Below are 15085 nucleotides of genomic sequence, written 5' to 3' on the forward strand. Positions count from 1 at the left end.
AGAACGAACGCAGCCTGAGCCCACATCCAACAATGAAGAGGTGGACAACCGCGCTGAAGAACCTCACGCATCATCAGAGGCTGCGGAAATGCTCCCCGAGTCAACTCACACGGTATCACAAGAGACGTCATCGGAAAACCTCCAACTCAACAGCCCAGGTGTCAAAGCTTTGAATGTCGGAATTCCAAACTCGGCAAATGAAACTCTCACAGCTAGTGAGACATAAAGGGATTGTGCTGAGTAGAAAAAGCAGTTGGCAGACCTGGAAAGAAGATACACTGTACTTTAAGAACATCACACACATCCTAAGAACGCAATTCAAAACCTCAAAAAGAAAGTTCGAAAACATTCGAGTGTAATCCTCATTACCTGTATTATAACAGCAGTCAAGTGTGTTTGTATCATTTTGTACATAATGTATTATGTGACAGCAGTGGAGTATGTTGCTCATCATTTTGTACATAGTGTATTTGTGCTTCAAGGTATTAAGTTATTATTCCTACTTCCGCGTAAACGTTTATGTTTAGATTGCAGCCCCAGGACGCTGGTTGGATTCTCCGCCGCGGCGGCCGCTTTTCTGATGCAGACGCAAATACAAAACGCCCATGTTCAAGATTTCGGCGCATGTTGCAGATCCATAGGTGGTCAAAATTAATCCGGAGCCCTCCACTACGGCACGCATCATCGCCTATGTAGCGTAGGCGCGTTAAACCTCATCAATCAATCAATCATGTTTAGATTGCATAGTGCATGCATGACACAGTTTGCCGCATAATAGTTGCAGTGGCCGTAAGGGTGCCGGACATTCGTACTTGAATATGTAGCAGTTTCCTTCCTTCGTGGACTTTCTGCTATGTTTATATGTAAAAGCAACGACAGCAAGTTCACGGCGCCGGTATGACAATGACGGCGAGAAGTTGCCCGCCGTGTCACCTATCGTAAAAAAAAGAAAGGAATTCACCATACCGTCGCTAATCATCTCAAAATAGAGAATCCTTCACCAAAACCTTGCTCTTCTGTTCATCTACTCTAGAGAAGGAATGAATGTCAAAAGTAAAGCCAAATCAAGCCGGCACTGTTGGCGAGACCAGCACTATCAAGGCGCGTCACGCAGCAAACGCGCGCCCCGCGTCCAGCGGATGCAAGAAAATGGCGGTCGCGCTAGCAGACGACGCGGTTGTCCTCACCCTCAGCGGAACGGACTGCGCATCGAAGCGCATCCGACTAAAACCCGCCCGCGACCGCCGCCAAATCGGCCTAAACGCACCAAACTATGCTGGCAACGCTGTCGTTTTTGCCTCAAAACGTCTCCAACTTTGGTCTGAAAAATCGAGGGCCTTTGACCGTGCTGACAACATTGATTTGCGCATTTCTTGCTTGTCCGTCCGCGCGGGCCGTGCTTCTCCCTGCTTCTCCGGCACCGTTTCGACTCAGCGGCCGGACGGCCTGTGCGCCTTCGTGGTTTGGAATCGCAGCTTTTACTCCAACTGAAGTTCCCAGGGTCCTACCGAGCCTCACGTCAGTCTGCGCCTCAGCTTCGACGGCGCAAAGTCGGAGACTTCGCTAGCTCGGTTTCGTGGCCGTCAACGTCGGTGGTAGCAACAAGGTCGTGAGGAGGTAAGTGTTTAGACTTGTCACATCCCCCTTTTCATACGGAGAAGAAAACACACAAGGTGATGTTGCCTTTAGTGTTCGTGATAGAAGTGCAGGCTAATTTCAAAGTGGATAAGCTACGTGCCATTTCTTGCGAAAGCACACCCGAAATACACGCTAGTGTCGTAATGTTTTTCTTTTTTAACTTACAGGCTCATATGCGTAACTGTCGGCTAGAATCTTCTGTGGTGTCACTATGCTTACCACTAGTGACAGTTATTACATGGAGGCTTACTACGTTAACAGCCGTAGTAAGCAGAACAGGGGTTTTAGATTGCACGCACGAATGTAAAGCAAGCAATGTTTCGGAGATATTTATTTCGTATCATGTGTCATCGAGACGCCGCTCACTGCGCTTTCGTTACAGGGGCTGATAAATTTCCACCACAGTCCCAGCATGTGTACGAGCCGCTGATCGGTGACCTGCTCCGTTTCTAAGAGCCAGACCTACCTCAACAGACTGCTTGTCCAAGCCTTGGCATACAGGGTGCCACTGTTCTCATTGCGGATGTAAGTGTTTCGCCGAATCTGCGCTCCCGATCCTGTTTTTCGTAGACAGTGCAGTGCAAGTATATGTCTATTGCGGAGCCACATATATTTGTGGCGCGCGTGCGTGCGTGTGTGTGTGTGTGTGCGTGTGTCGATACAATTTGCACCTGTCCTCACAATTTCTGTTCTAATTTTTTTTTTAAACAGAATGGAGAATTTTCAGCGTTTGTATGCAGGAGTTGGAAGAGGGAATTTATTTCACGGAATGCATGTCATGACTTATTCTGTTGGAGGGAAAGCGCAATAGAGATACTTGATGCTTTCAATGAACAAATACTGTATAGCATGTGGTGGGCCCACTTAACACACTCACGTTTGATTCCCGACAGTTGGTGTTGAGTGTACGTAATGCAGCTGCTTCTCTTTTTCAATTGCTATATTCGCACTACAAGGGTTGCTGAGCATGGTCGTTTTATAGGTTATTGAATTGCTAAAGATTGCAATTTACTAACGTAATTGCCCTTCAGCAGAAATTTTCTCAAGCAATTCAAGTGTGGTTTCGAAATTCCAGGAGTCTCGTAGGTAATCAAAGAATAGGTAGCAATCGCTACTTTTCGCTAGCACGGGGCACTTCTTGGCCGGTCTCACATCACTAGACGAGAATTTTTCTCGCATTGCTCATGCTATAGTCATTGTCCTGAGCCTATTTGTGTACACTGTAGAACAAGAACTAAGGCCTGCCTGCTGCATTTCCGATTGCTGCTATCTTGCTTTGTCCATATCCATTTATTGCCCCTGGGTTTTCTTCTTTCACACCCCCCCACTGAGTGGTGTCTTCTTCAGGCCTCTCGTTCCTTGGTGGCATTGTCATAGGTGTGAGCAAGCTTTCATGCGACAAAAGGTGCTTTCGAACGAGTGGGTCATGCCAAATTCTTTGATGAAAAATTAATCCTGAAAGCAATGTTTGACTTCGATCTTTATGTACAGGTGCCGTCATAAGTGGAGCACGGGAGCTGCGGCCGAATTGTATCGGAGCGCCGTGTAGCTGCACCGGCGGTAAATGAAAGCACGAGAACACGCATGCGCACCTGCCGACGGCGATAGCCTATCTGTACTTCTCAAACCACTTTTTTTAACCTGGCTTCAAGCATTGTTCGCAGCATACTGGTCTCGGCGATGGCGTTGATAGCGTACACACGTAAAAATATTTGAACGAAAAACTCGCTACAAATTCCCGTGACAGCGCGCCGTTTCTCCGGCAGCTGGAAGTGCGGCAGAGATGCTGCCAGAATCGTCTCTGCTATCAGCGCCGTCGCTGACAGCGGCACTGTGCTGCGAGCAATGCTCGAAGCCAAATTTAAAAAGGGGTTTGAAAGGTATAGATGGGCCATCGCTGTCGGCAGGCGCGCATGCGTGTTTTCGTCCTTTCATTTACCGCCGGTGCAGCTGCACGGCGCTCCAATACAGTTCGGCCACAGCTCCTGTGCTCCAATTACTTATGACGGCACCTGCACACAGTCACAGTCTGATTTTTTAGATTGTCCGATCATTCAGACACGTCAGTGGCGCTGCCGTCCACCCTATTGTGCCACTGTATAACGACATCTGAAACTTAATATGCTGAAGCCATTCATCATCTGATTTTTCTGACTTTTTGTTTGCCGTGACGAGAGGTTAAAATGGCAATAACCGCAGGATCCCTATTGCTGTTCGCTTTATCCTGCAGCTTTCAACTAGAATTTTCATGTACTACCCTCTGCTAACCTCTTTTTTTTTTACTTCATATTTTGGCCATGCAGCGTATGAAGAAAAGATAAGACGGTAGAAGAGAGAGAAGGGGTACAAAATCACATGTAGTCAGGAAATTGATGCCCACAACGGAGAAACTTGTGATGCTTCCATGTGAAGGAGGAGAAAGAGCAGGCTCAGAAGAAGTTGTCCAGTGCCAACCTCCTCTGAGCCTGCTCTTTCTCTTCCTTCACATGGAAGCATCACAAGTTACTTCGTTGTGGGCATTTACTGTGCATTAGATATCTGCTTTTGGCATTTCTTTTTTTGCTCCGACCCTGGTTTGTACACACGATTATTACCAGTGAGATTTCGTTCTCTGTGTACATTCGTTTTTTCAACTGCTCTCACATTCCCTAGAAAGTTTGAACAATTGGTCAGCTTATTCATTCATTTAATCTTGCACAACATATTAACTAGACATGTGCAAACAGGAAATTTCGAACTGTGCATAAAATACAAATAGCAAAAACTGACTGGATTGAATGAATCAAATATATTCGAATACAGATATCTTTTTCATTGTTTATAGAGTTTTTAAAACAAAGTGACAAAAAAGATAACTTAGGCAGTCGTCAGGACCTGAGGCATTAGAATATTTATGTATCGATAGGAAAATGGTACAAAAAATGGCAAGTAAACGGCAACCACATGCAGCGACGGCAAAACGTAACTCAATGGGTACAGCAAACTGGTAGTGTGGATGACGGTGACAAGCGAAAATGTTTATAATCAGGTTGCTAAGGGAGTCGACAGCAGAAGGCGACGGGCTGACGCCGCCGCTTGCTTTTTGCTGTACAGAAGCAGCCCACAAGTGAGCAGCAGCGACGAACGACGACAACGCAGGGCATTGGCGGCAGTTTGATAATTTTTTTCACTTGTTGCTGTCACTCGTGCTATCTGTTTGGTGTACCCATTGAGTTGCAGTTTTCACGTCGCTTCTCGCTGTTGCTGCGTGTGGTTGCCCCTTAAAAGATTAAGACAGTATGGCAAGGTAGCCGAATGAAATTTGGCACACCCTGCCGTGGAAAATGCGGTTTCCTCAACATGTTGTGACCAGAGAAATTATACAGTTGGCTACCATTAGTACAAAGTCCGCAACAAAAAAAACAGAAGGCACAATAGCGCATTGCTATTGGTCCGCAACAATCTTATCTTCTTGGTTTTGTTTTGTTGCCTATTCGAATGTGACACAGCTTGCCGTGATAGTTCAGACTTGTGGTGAAAATCGAAGCCTGAAGCTTTCACCACGCAAACTGTTGCACGGAGCTGTGCGCAACAAAGAAGGTTGAGGGCCTCAAAAGAGAGATGCTTACACTGGCACAAGTCTCAAGTGACTAGCTGCTTTATCAGCTATGCGCTGCCTCGGTTGTGATGGTGCCAACATTGCAGGACACGGCGGTGTTTTGACGCTTTAAAATTTCCAATTTTATCAAGATGTGAAGTTCACCTTGATGCTTTTTATTCGAAATAACTTTCAATTAATCGAAAAATTAGGTTTCAGCTTTAAATTACCAAGCAATTTCTTCTACTGAATTGAATGTAACATTGGTGGGACCAGAGCATTGCTTCCAATTACCCAAAAATTCCAATTAGGTGATGATCAAGAGTCGACTGCATTTGAATGGCTTGCTCCAGGCATTGAAAAGAGGTTAGGTACGTTAGTGGTTGGTATGACCTTTACTTTAATGCAAGCATTTCCAGCAAGTAATAAACCTTGATTTCTCACTCATACCACCATATTGATGGGAAACTTCTTTCCAGTTTATAAATTTTGCCCAGGTAGCGTTGCACCTCAGCCAACATTGGCTGCCAGAGTTCCACTCTTGTGCAAGGCTATTGTGGTAGGCTTTCTTGCATGGCTTCGGCGTCGTGCCAAAAAAGCTAACACTAAAGAAAATGCCATGCAGTGAAGCTTGGAAGTTTGCAAGTTATGTGGCAGAGCCAACTTTTATTTCTGTATTAATGAGCTTCAAACTTATCTGCTCCATGAGGATAAATATTTAGTGTTATAAGCAGTGAAGAGCCACTATATTCCCCGGGTACACATGGAGCATGGCTTACAGAAGAAATAACATACAAAACGAAAGCAAGTCCTTGGTGGCTCCACAACACTGCAGGGCTCCATAGCCTCACAGCTGAAGCCATCAGATTGCGTGGTATTCATCGGAGCTGTCTGGGGACCTCATGACTCGCGCCTCGACAGTGCACCAGGCGAACCTATCAGTTTACGTGGTGTTTGTCGAAGGTATTATAGTTACTAGCACCATGTCTCGGTATGGAATGTGGTTCGACATCGGGTGTACTGCTAGATTCTGCGCCAGCTAATACAACATATAAATAGACATCTCATTTTTTTAAATGTTTATACCCGTGGTGGACTTACTTCTTTTACCCATTTTTTAACTGTAAAACTGATGCTTCACTTAATTATTCTACTACTTCGAGTAAAGTGGATCAGGAAATTTGTAATGCAAGTGAAAGGTGTCGTGACCACACCACTTTTTACATTCTGTCTTGCATGCTCATGCTCCCAGCGCTGCTGCAGCAGGAAAAAAGAAATGTAAGGAAAAACAGGGAAAAACACTTTTTAAAAATGAAGAAGGGCTGGAGTTATACAGCTGTATATCATACTCTTCCTGACTGGGATAGATTGAAGAAACTTCAGAACCAACCAAATTTCAGAACTGTTCAGCTACAGAAATATTTTCTTTGCAACGCAGCTTGCTAAGGCAATCTGCTTGCCATTTCTTTTTTAGAGTGCACCTCTTAAGTGGCCAACTGCACTCAAATTTCACCTCGACCAAATTTATTTTAATGTCTAGTAAGTACCCTCACATCAGCTGGGACACGAGTGGTAGCCCCGTGAACTGCCTCGTTAATCAGTCAGAAGCGTTTAAAAAAGCTCCACCGTAGACCACGCTGCACCTGCCGGCAGATTGTGTAAACAGCCATGACACGCCTGTGACGCTCCAGCTGACGGTGGCTTCTTCCTCTGGCCAGCCATGCAGCTAGAGAACCGGTCAAGCTCTGCTGCGAACACTTCACCCGTTTGCTGCCCCGTACACCGTCCGGCCGCTCGCTGGATGGCTGCAATGTCATTTTAATGGCCGCGCTCTCCTCGATTTCGGTTTCAAAATCGCCGTTTTTTGCTGACCGCTTGCGGCGTCCACACACGTATTTCAGCCGTTGTATTTTGCATCTTGCTTTCTTTTTCAGCAGACTATACGGAAATGGTGTTTTCAAGAGTTCGAAATTTTGAATGCAGTTGGCTTTAAGTGCCCGCTTGACTCCTGTGGTTTCGTGTGGCCGTCGACTTTGTTGTAACCGAACGAAGAAGAGGGCACTGGAGATAAATGAGATAGAACAAGCAGGAAGGCGGAGAAGGAAAGTAAAATGAAAGTGTGAAAGGGAGGGCAGTACGCAGAGGCCACGCGAGACATGCTCAGTGGCACCGAGGCGCTGTGAGAAAACGCCAGAGTAGCGTCTGCGTCGTGTGTTCACTGATGACACGATCACTTCCTGAGACACAGCAGCTACACGCTGTCACCGAGAAGACTGCAGTTTGCACTGCGCTCCAATTTTGCATTAGGGAGTATCGTATTCTTGAGCCGTCTTTTTTTCTTTGATGATTATTCCTAGCGCAGTGTTCAGAAAAGTTTGCAGTATCTTAGTTTTGTATCATGTTTACTTTTAGCGCACCCAATGCAGATATGCTGCTACCAATAATCTCAAAATCACACACCGTAAACAGCTCACTGCAATTGAAGAACAAAACACACTTGGTCTTCCGACAGTATTCAGCACATTTATTTCGCATTCCGAGTTTTCGAATGATACTTGAGCTTTATGTGCACAGAGGGAAAAGGTATCATCAGGCTGGACTCCAGTGTGCCAGTGTATTTTTCCAACAATGCTCCAACCATACACAAGAAATCGCTGTTTCTGAACCAAAAGAAAAGAAAAACAAGCTATTCTTGGTTGCCCGCTGCTTTTCTTGTTTTTTTTTTGTCAGATTCATAGCTTGTTCTATTTCACCCGTTTGGAGAATGCAGAAATTTGTGGAAGCTTACCTCAGGTGTCACATACACCTGATGGAACATAGCTTGCACCACATGAAAAAGACAGTGAAAACGTGTCTGTTACCAATGGCTGGTCACACAGAAAGGAACGTATAAATGCGGGGCTTTGTTGAAAGAAAACTAGCAGCAAGCCACAGTCAGCAGCAGCGGCATGACAGAAAAAAGCGCGCTTACCCACCGAAAGACAGCGTACCTAATTAACAATATGTTGCCACCAATACTTAACAAGAGTTTAGGTCGAACACTGTATACAAATCTGCTTGTATGCATTTAAAATTTGCCGCCAATCTACCATGCTGTTGCTTCTGCTACAAGCACATTCATGCACCACGATTTGCTACAGCGGATTTCGCGTTTTTGTGGATTAATACCATGCTATTTTGGCTTTCTCTATTACCATTTCATATTTGCTTTCTTTCGAAGCTTAACGAGTACTCAGATCGCAATAATTGTAAGTGGCCGCTAAATTTAGTGAAATGTCGATGCTGGTCTGGTAACATTGATGTAAACAAACATTCAAGATGGTGGCGCCCATGTATGCTTACGGCAATTGAGTTATCGAACTCAAATACCGCTTATTCATTAGTTACGGTCTATATTACGCTGTTTTTGAGCTTACGTGACGCACCCGAAGCCGGAAAAGCTTCGGAGCCTAGCGGTTCTGTACAGTTAACCTGTGTAAAGTACTAATATTAGCCAGTGGAAGAGGCCGAACTGCTTACCGGCGTTGTCGCACGTCCCGTGGCTGTAGCTTGGTTGCTTCGTTGGGGCTCTTAGATTTACAGTCTCGGAGTCACGTTAGGTAGTCCGAGGATTCCCTGAAGTCATAGGGATACATGGGAAAATCGAATGCCGGACTGCTTCTCGGGGAGTCCGCGGCGAGTCCGAGACTGGAAATCAAAGAGCCCTATTGTTTGCGGTTGCGCCGTTGTTTTTATAGTACTCCTTGGATGTTCAGGCATGATTTGCAGTCAGTGTAACTTGCCTTGTGGCATCGATTTCGTTAAAAACTACGTAGAATGACCGTTACGATGTGCCGATATTCGGATCAAGAACTTGCAGTGACGATGCGATGACGATTGGATGTCTTGCGAGTAACGATTGTGCGAATCAGTCAGTGATCGAATATTATTCTCTAAACATTTAAATTTGATTAAACCTGATTTTTATGGGGTTACAATTTACGAGTAAATTAGTGTTAACGTATGATCCTATTGGACCGCGGTAAGGCGAGGGAGACACTCGCAAAAATTGCTCACTGCATCGGTGGCGCAGCTGGTTGTGGTGCGGACGTTCAATGGGCGTGTGTAGCGAAATTAAGCAGTTCATTAAACACTGAAAGCGTGCATAATAGCCGACATAATAGACAGGACGAGATTGCAATAGACGTTTGCATGTTTTGGAACATGCAGTGAGCACCTTGCTTACACATTGGTTGACTTCCACGACCAAACGAATATGGAGCTTTTTGCTTAAGCTATCACGTATAACTTCACATGGAATAACCTGGAATGCTATACTCATACACTGCAGGGTTTCATTACGTTCCAATGTCCATGCAATTCATCCAGTACCAGCACCCCACTGTCGCTCAGCTGAATGCTGGGGAGTGCCACATTTTATCAGAAAATGTGATGTGTACCTGACTCTATCAAAATTTTCCTGTATCCACAGTACAAACGTCAGCAGTTCCTCCACCACAATTTCATCTGGCTAGTCTTACCTTCAGGTGGTGTTGTAGTTGCCAAGGCCAAAATGCATTGGCTAGGAAGCTATACACAAGTTTATGTATCTTGCCTATGCCACTAGTGCATATGTATACAACATATGCTGGCACACATATATACATGCACCAGCATATATGCTTACAGAATGCAATGCATGCCAGATGAGAAAAATGTGTTTACCTAATGTGAATCGATGTGGTAGCGCTTGAACAGTCACTAAGCAGTGCTTAGTGACTGTTACTTATCTTGTTTTGTGCGACTAGTTGAGCCACTATTCTGGGTTCAACACTTCATGATGACCTTGGCATTGTTTGCTCTGCGAAGTTCTAAAAGCGTGATAATGAGCACTAATATCAGCTGAATTACATGGCCTCTCTCCCTGAAACTATTGGAAGGTGATATACGCTGCCCTACCACCAGACGATAAGGCCATGTGAGCTGGATCCTGACTATATATACCCTAGCCTCCTCCTCTTACTGCCGTCTCTGTGCAGTTACTGCACTCTCCTTTGGTTCTTGCAGCAACTGCTGTACCTAGCATACCCGACGCCCCTGGGCATTGCCTAGAAAAGCTCGTTTGCTCACTTAACATTCTTTCGCTCTGTGAACTTTTGTTATGCCCTGGATGCGGTCTAACAGAAGGGAAAATGTTTGGGCGTGTTGGTTCATACTCTCACGAGAAACATAGCGCAGTAAAAACAGAATAAGTTGAGGATGGGACAAGTGCAAGGTTTTAACAAATGCTTTATTGCAGGGCCAGCACATATAAAGACATCTGGCTCGTAAGAGGAGAAAATAAAAAATAAATAAACAACAAAAGATGAGACGAAACCCGCCACATGCCGCCTACACCAGGAAATCAAGCTCTGGCTTTGATAAAGCCACAGACAGTCTACGGACACACTGATCACCAGAACATGCTATCTCACTTGCTTCCACAAGTTTCTCGTCAGCCCAGAGCAGTGTTAATGCAAAACAATTGTCTGGTCGTACATGGGATAATAAAGGTTTCCCGATACACACATTTTACAATGGGCAGCCAGGTGGCTGTTAGTGGGATCAATGTCTTGTTCACAGCCCCGAACAGGCTTTTGGGCTTGTGCAGGTTAACCTGCCTAACGCGTGCACAGAAACCTGTCTGCTCTAAGCTGGTACGCTGTGGGCATCATGCTGTCTACAAAATTTCACTCTCATGTGGCAAGTACTATACTGGCCAAACAAGCAGATATTTGAATGTCCATTTAAGAGTACAAGAATAAAGTAAGCAGCGTTGCCACTGACGGCCAGCGGGCTGCCCATTGCAAAAAGTGCGTATCGGTATACCCGTGTTATCCCCTGCACGACGAGATGATTGCTTTGCATTACCACCAGTCTGGACTGACGAAAGAACTTGTGGAAGCAGCTGAGATGGCATGTTCCGGTGATCAACACATCAATAGACCATCTATGGCTTTATGAAAGCTAGAGATTTATTTCTTGGCGTAGGCGGCGTGTGGTGGTTTTTGTCTCATCTTTCGTTGTTCGTTTTGATGTTTTCCTTTCTTTCTCTCCCATTATGAGCCAGATGTTTTTATAAGCGCAGGTCCTGCAATAAAGCATTTGTTGAAAGTTAGCTCTTGCCCCAGCCTCACCTTGTCCTTTGTTTCTACTGCACTGTGTTTTCTGTTTGGTCTAACATTGTTACTCTCTTTTTTTCTGTCTTGCACGTCACTTTTTTGTTCCATGCCCATTGACTCCACAGTTTGACAAAATAACAGATGCGATTCGATAAGGTAGGGCACCTACCAAGCTTGGGCTAAAATTTATCCGTACTACTTGCATCACTACACACCCTCAAAGCCGCCACTGACTCGGGGGAAGAGCCGCACCCCGCTAAGGAAAGGGTGGGGAACAATGGGCGGGATCACGACTGTGCTCACAAGAAGATGTGGACCTCACTAATGTAAGAGTCATGAAGTGGTGCAGCTTCTTATGTGCGACAGTTACGAATAAGTAGAATGCCGCTGTTTCTGTTCCACATCATCATTCCTTCCCTCGGGTCTTGCCATCCTTGTCATGCTGGCCATGCCATCCAGCAAGATGAAGAGAACACACCTCCCTTCCAAAGGGGCAATGTTATGTCACCCATGCCTCATTGACATGAAGCCTCCATTAAGGAGTGCATGTGTGTTTGCTAATGCATACGTGAAATCGCAGTGTGTCCGGCAATCCTTTAAAAGGAGAAATTGATTTTTTTTCCCCTGCAATCCCTTGTCTAACTCTCACTGCACATTTTTTTTTCTTTTGCCAGCAGGGAGCCACAAGCCAGGTAGCAACAAACTTGGTGCAGATTGGTACCACTGGTGTTGTGTCCCTGGAGCGAGCCAAGAACTTCTGTTCGTGGTCAGCGGGGTAGAGTGTCTCATCTGTTTGAGCAGTGGACTGGAGCCATGGCACTTGCAGAGCAACAAGAAGAAAGCGATTGTTGTGGAGCAATTCAGTGACATTTTGTTGCTGATGCCCTGCCAAAGGGCACAAAGAAAAGTTTTACGAAGAGTTACTGACACTGCTAAACTTTTTTCTTTGCGTGTACATATGGCAGTACTTCGTGGTGCCTTGCATCATTCAGCACTGCATTTTATCATTTTAGCTCTGAAAGAATTTCTAGCTCTGTTATAAGGAATTTTAAGTTTATATTGCTGTCAGCACATATATTTAATGAAGCTTGCTTTCTTTTCCGTACAGCAGTTAAAATTTGTAGGTTAATGCACGGAAGCCATACTTGAGCTGTAATGCATACCATAGTTGCAGACTATCAGCTAATTAAACCAGTTGGTGCATTAATGTTGTCTAAGACTTTGTGCACGAAGGCAATTTTGTTTGCCTTCATAAGAAAAACGACTGCTCTAGAAATGCACACCTCGTGCAACTGTTTTAATGGCAGCGGCGGAGTGAGGAATGAGTTTAAAAAAAATTGAGAGGGGGTTTATGAAAAACAGTTTTGCTCCGACCGACTTTATATACAGTGACCTCCCATGCTCGCTGATGCCAAATGTTTTTTTTCTCCTTGTTTGGCCTTTTTTAGTTCTTTCCTATGCCAGTGCACCAGCTTGTGCTGCTTGTGATCCCCATTGAAGCATTGTGAGCTATTTGTCCGGCCTGTTGTCAATGGTATTTCGCCTCCTCCTCAGTTTGTTGCACTTATTATAGGCTCATTGACACTGCACCAAGTACATCTGTGGGCTCGACAGTGTGCTTCAGTGAATCGCTTTCTAAATGCGAAAATATTACTTGCTATGTTGCGAAACGCTTGCACCCGGTCGGTGTCCACAGAATGCACATTCGGATATTGTCTGCAAAAAGCGTCCACAACAGCTGACAATTTCCTAATGCATTCCTAACATTCCACGTCACAGAATGGTGCGCACATCCATGGAATTCCATGGATGGTTGTTCCATGGTGTGGACCAGGAAGAAATAAACAAGAAGCACTTGGTGTGCACTGGTGCATATACTGCTGCAGAAAAAGAAACATTTGGCACTTGGTCAATTCCGATTTCCTTGCAACACGCTCCGTAAGACGTGCAACACAATAATAAATGTGCATTCAAATAAATTGCTCCCGCAGTCTTTGTTGGCCCTCTGCTTCAGTCGAGGCAGTGCCGCAGCAGCATGGATAGTGATTCTGTAATGAGTGGCTGCACCGAGTGCACTGTCAGGATTGTAGGCTATAGGCGGCATTGGCGGAACGCTCGACAACAAACCGAGCCATAAAAGACGCTGTCGCGCTCTCATCCTGTTAGAATATGATGAGATCCTGTGCAATTTTCTTGCGTTGCACTTTGAGTCAACCCGATGGTTTACTGTTGCATACAGCTGAGCAAGGCCAGCAGCGGCATGGCAAAAGCATTTTCTTTTTGTTTGGTTCTTATCGCTTTGGTATACGGGCATGGCTCAAAAAGATATCATGAAGATAACTATGTGTACGGTTCTCATCGCTGGCCCTGACCAGGGCCAACTCTCGTATACCCAACTTTGCCATTTGTAGGGCTGGCGAGCCACCTTGAGGACTGTGCTACATGAGTGGCACAGTTTATGTGAAAGAGCCGCAGCCCCTGAAGAAGTTAGGATCAACTAGTGCTCCTGCAGCTGGAAAATTGCTATGCTCCCGCGCAAGAATGACGGCATTTCCCTGCTTTAAATGGCCAATTTGGAAATGGTTTGCACAAACTCAAGCGTTTCCTGTCAAATTTCACATGTGCACAAATGACCGTCACGCCAAAAGAAAGCTTCTCCATGTAGAGCCAAGGTTAGTAAAGGTTATGAATGTTTGAATGAATGGGAATGCTCAAAAATTAATAATGGTAGTCGAGCCAGAAAGTCTGGTACCCGTGTGGTTTAGTTGTATACGTTGACTTTTCCATTGGTGAGAGTCAGGTCTGGACGAGCCATTGTATTCTAGGTGCTAACCGGTGATATACATACTAACTAGAACGGTCGGTTGTTATTGGTACAGGCACTGCATTTCGTGCCAACAGTCACTCTGTGAGCAAAGTGAAGCTGGTGAGGTTGGAGATTATTTACCACCACCTGATGGAGTGCGCCGTCCCTACCCAGCAATTTTCAGCACGTTGGCCCTCATTGTCGCCGGCTGCCATGGGAAGGTCGCTATCTATGAAGCCAGCCTGGTTTTAGCCGCAGCGCAGTAAAAAAAAAAGCGCAGAAGGAAAGATCCTTTCATTCATCCTCTTCACCTGACCATACACATAATCCACATGGATTATATGTGTATTGTTGTTGAAGTGCAGTTGCAGCATGCCAGGATATAATTTTGAATGGGTACATGTTTACCTCTCATGGCCATTGCTATTCTTTCTGGTGCCTATAGTTTTGTTTTGTACACCTCATTGTAACCACACAAATGGCGTGTACAGTGCATTTGTGTAAATAAAATTTATTTACAAGTGCGATTCCTTTTCTTGTGTTGCACCTTTTCAATATAGTTTGTATCTACTTGTCCAAGTGTCAGTCCTACGAGTAACCTTCATCGCCAGGTCCTGCCTAACAGATTAAAATGAAAATATGGCAGCGAAGCAAGTCATCAAACCTACTTTATTTTTCACTGAGTGCATACAGAAAATTTTCACCGAAGAACTGTCTATTGGTCTGTACACTAGCTGGCCGGAAAGGCCTCCATGGAAGTATTACAAATTGAAGGAGCTCCCATTCGTAACATGACTGGGACAACAACTCGACCGAAATGTTACAGAGGTGGCACAACTTTGCACTGCTAGCAAGAGCGTTGCCTACCTGTCTGCTATTTTTGTCTGAAAAGGCAATATCTGGTGTACACTATGGTTTGCTCAC

General features: G+C 45.1%; 1 long non-coding RNA gene across 1 annotated transcript; it reads left to right on the forward strand.

Moving 5' to 3' along the window:
* The first annotated feature begins 1367 nt into the window (after positions 1-1367).
* Positions 1368-14688, forward strand: LOC144168740 (uncharacterized). The gene is made up of 3 exons (XR_013322217.1): positions 1368-1617; positions 2021-2163; positions 12030-14688. It is a non-coding gene; the product is annotated as an uncharacterized LOC144168740 (long non-coding RNA).
* Positions 14689-15085: the final 397 nt, after the last annotated feature.

This window comes from Haemaphysalis longicornis, unplaced genomic scaffold (genome assembly GCF_048455015.1).
Source record: "Haemaphysalis longicornis isolate Haplotype H1 unplaced genomic scaffold, Haemaphysalis longicornis Haplotype H1 scaffold_2, whole genome shotgun sequence".
NCBI classification, from domain to species: Eukaryota; Metazoa; Arthropoda; class Arachnida; order Ixodida; family Ixodidae; genus Haemaphysalis; species Haemaphysalis longicornis.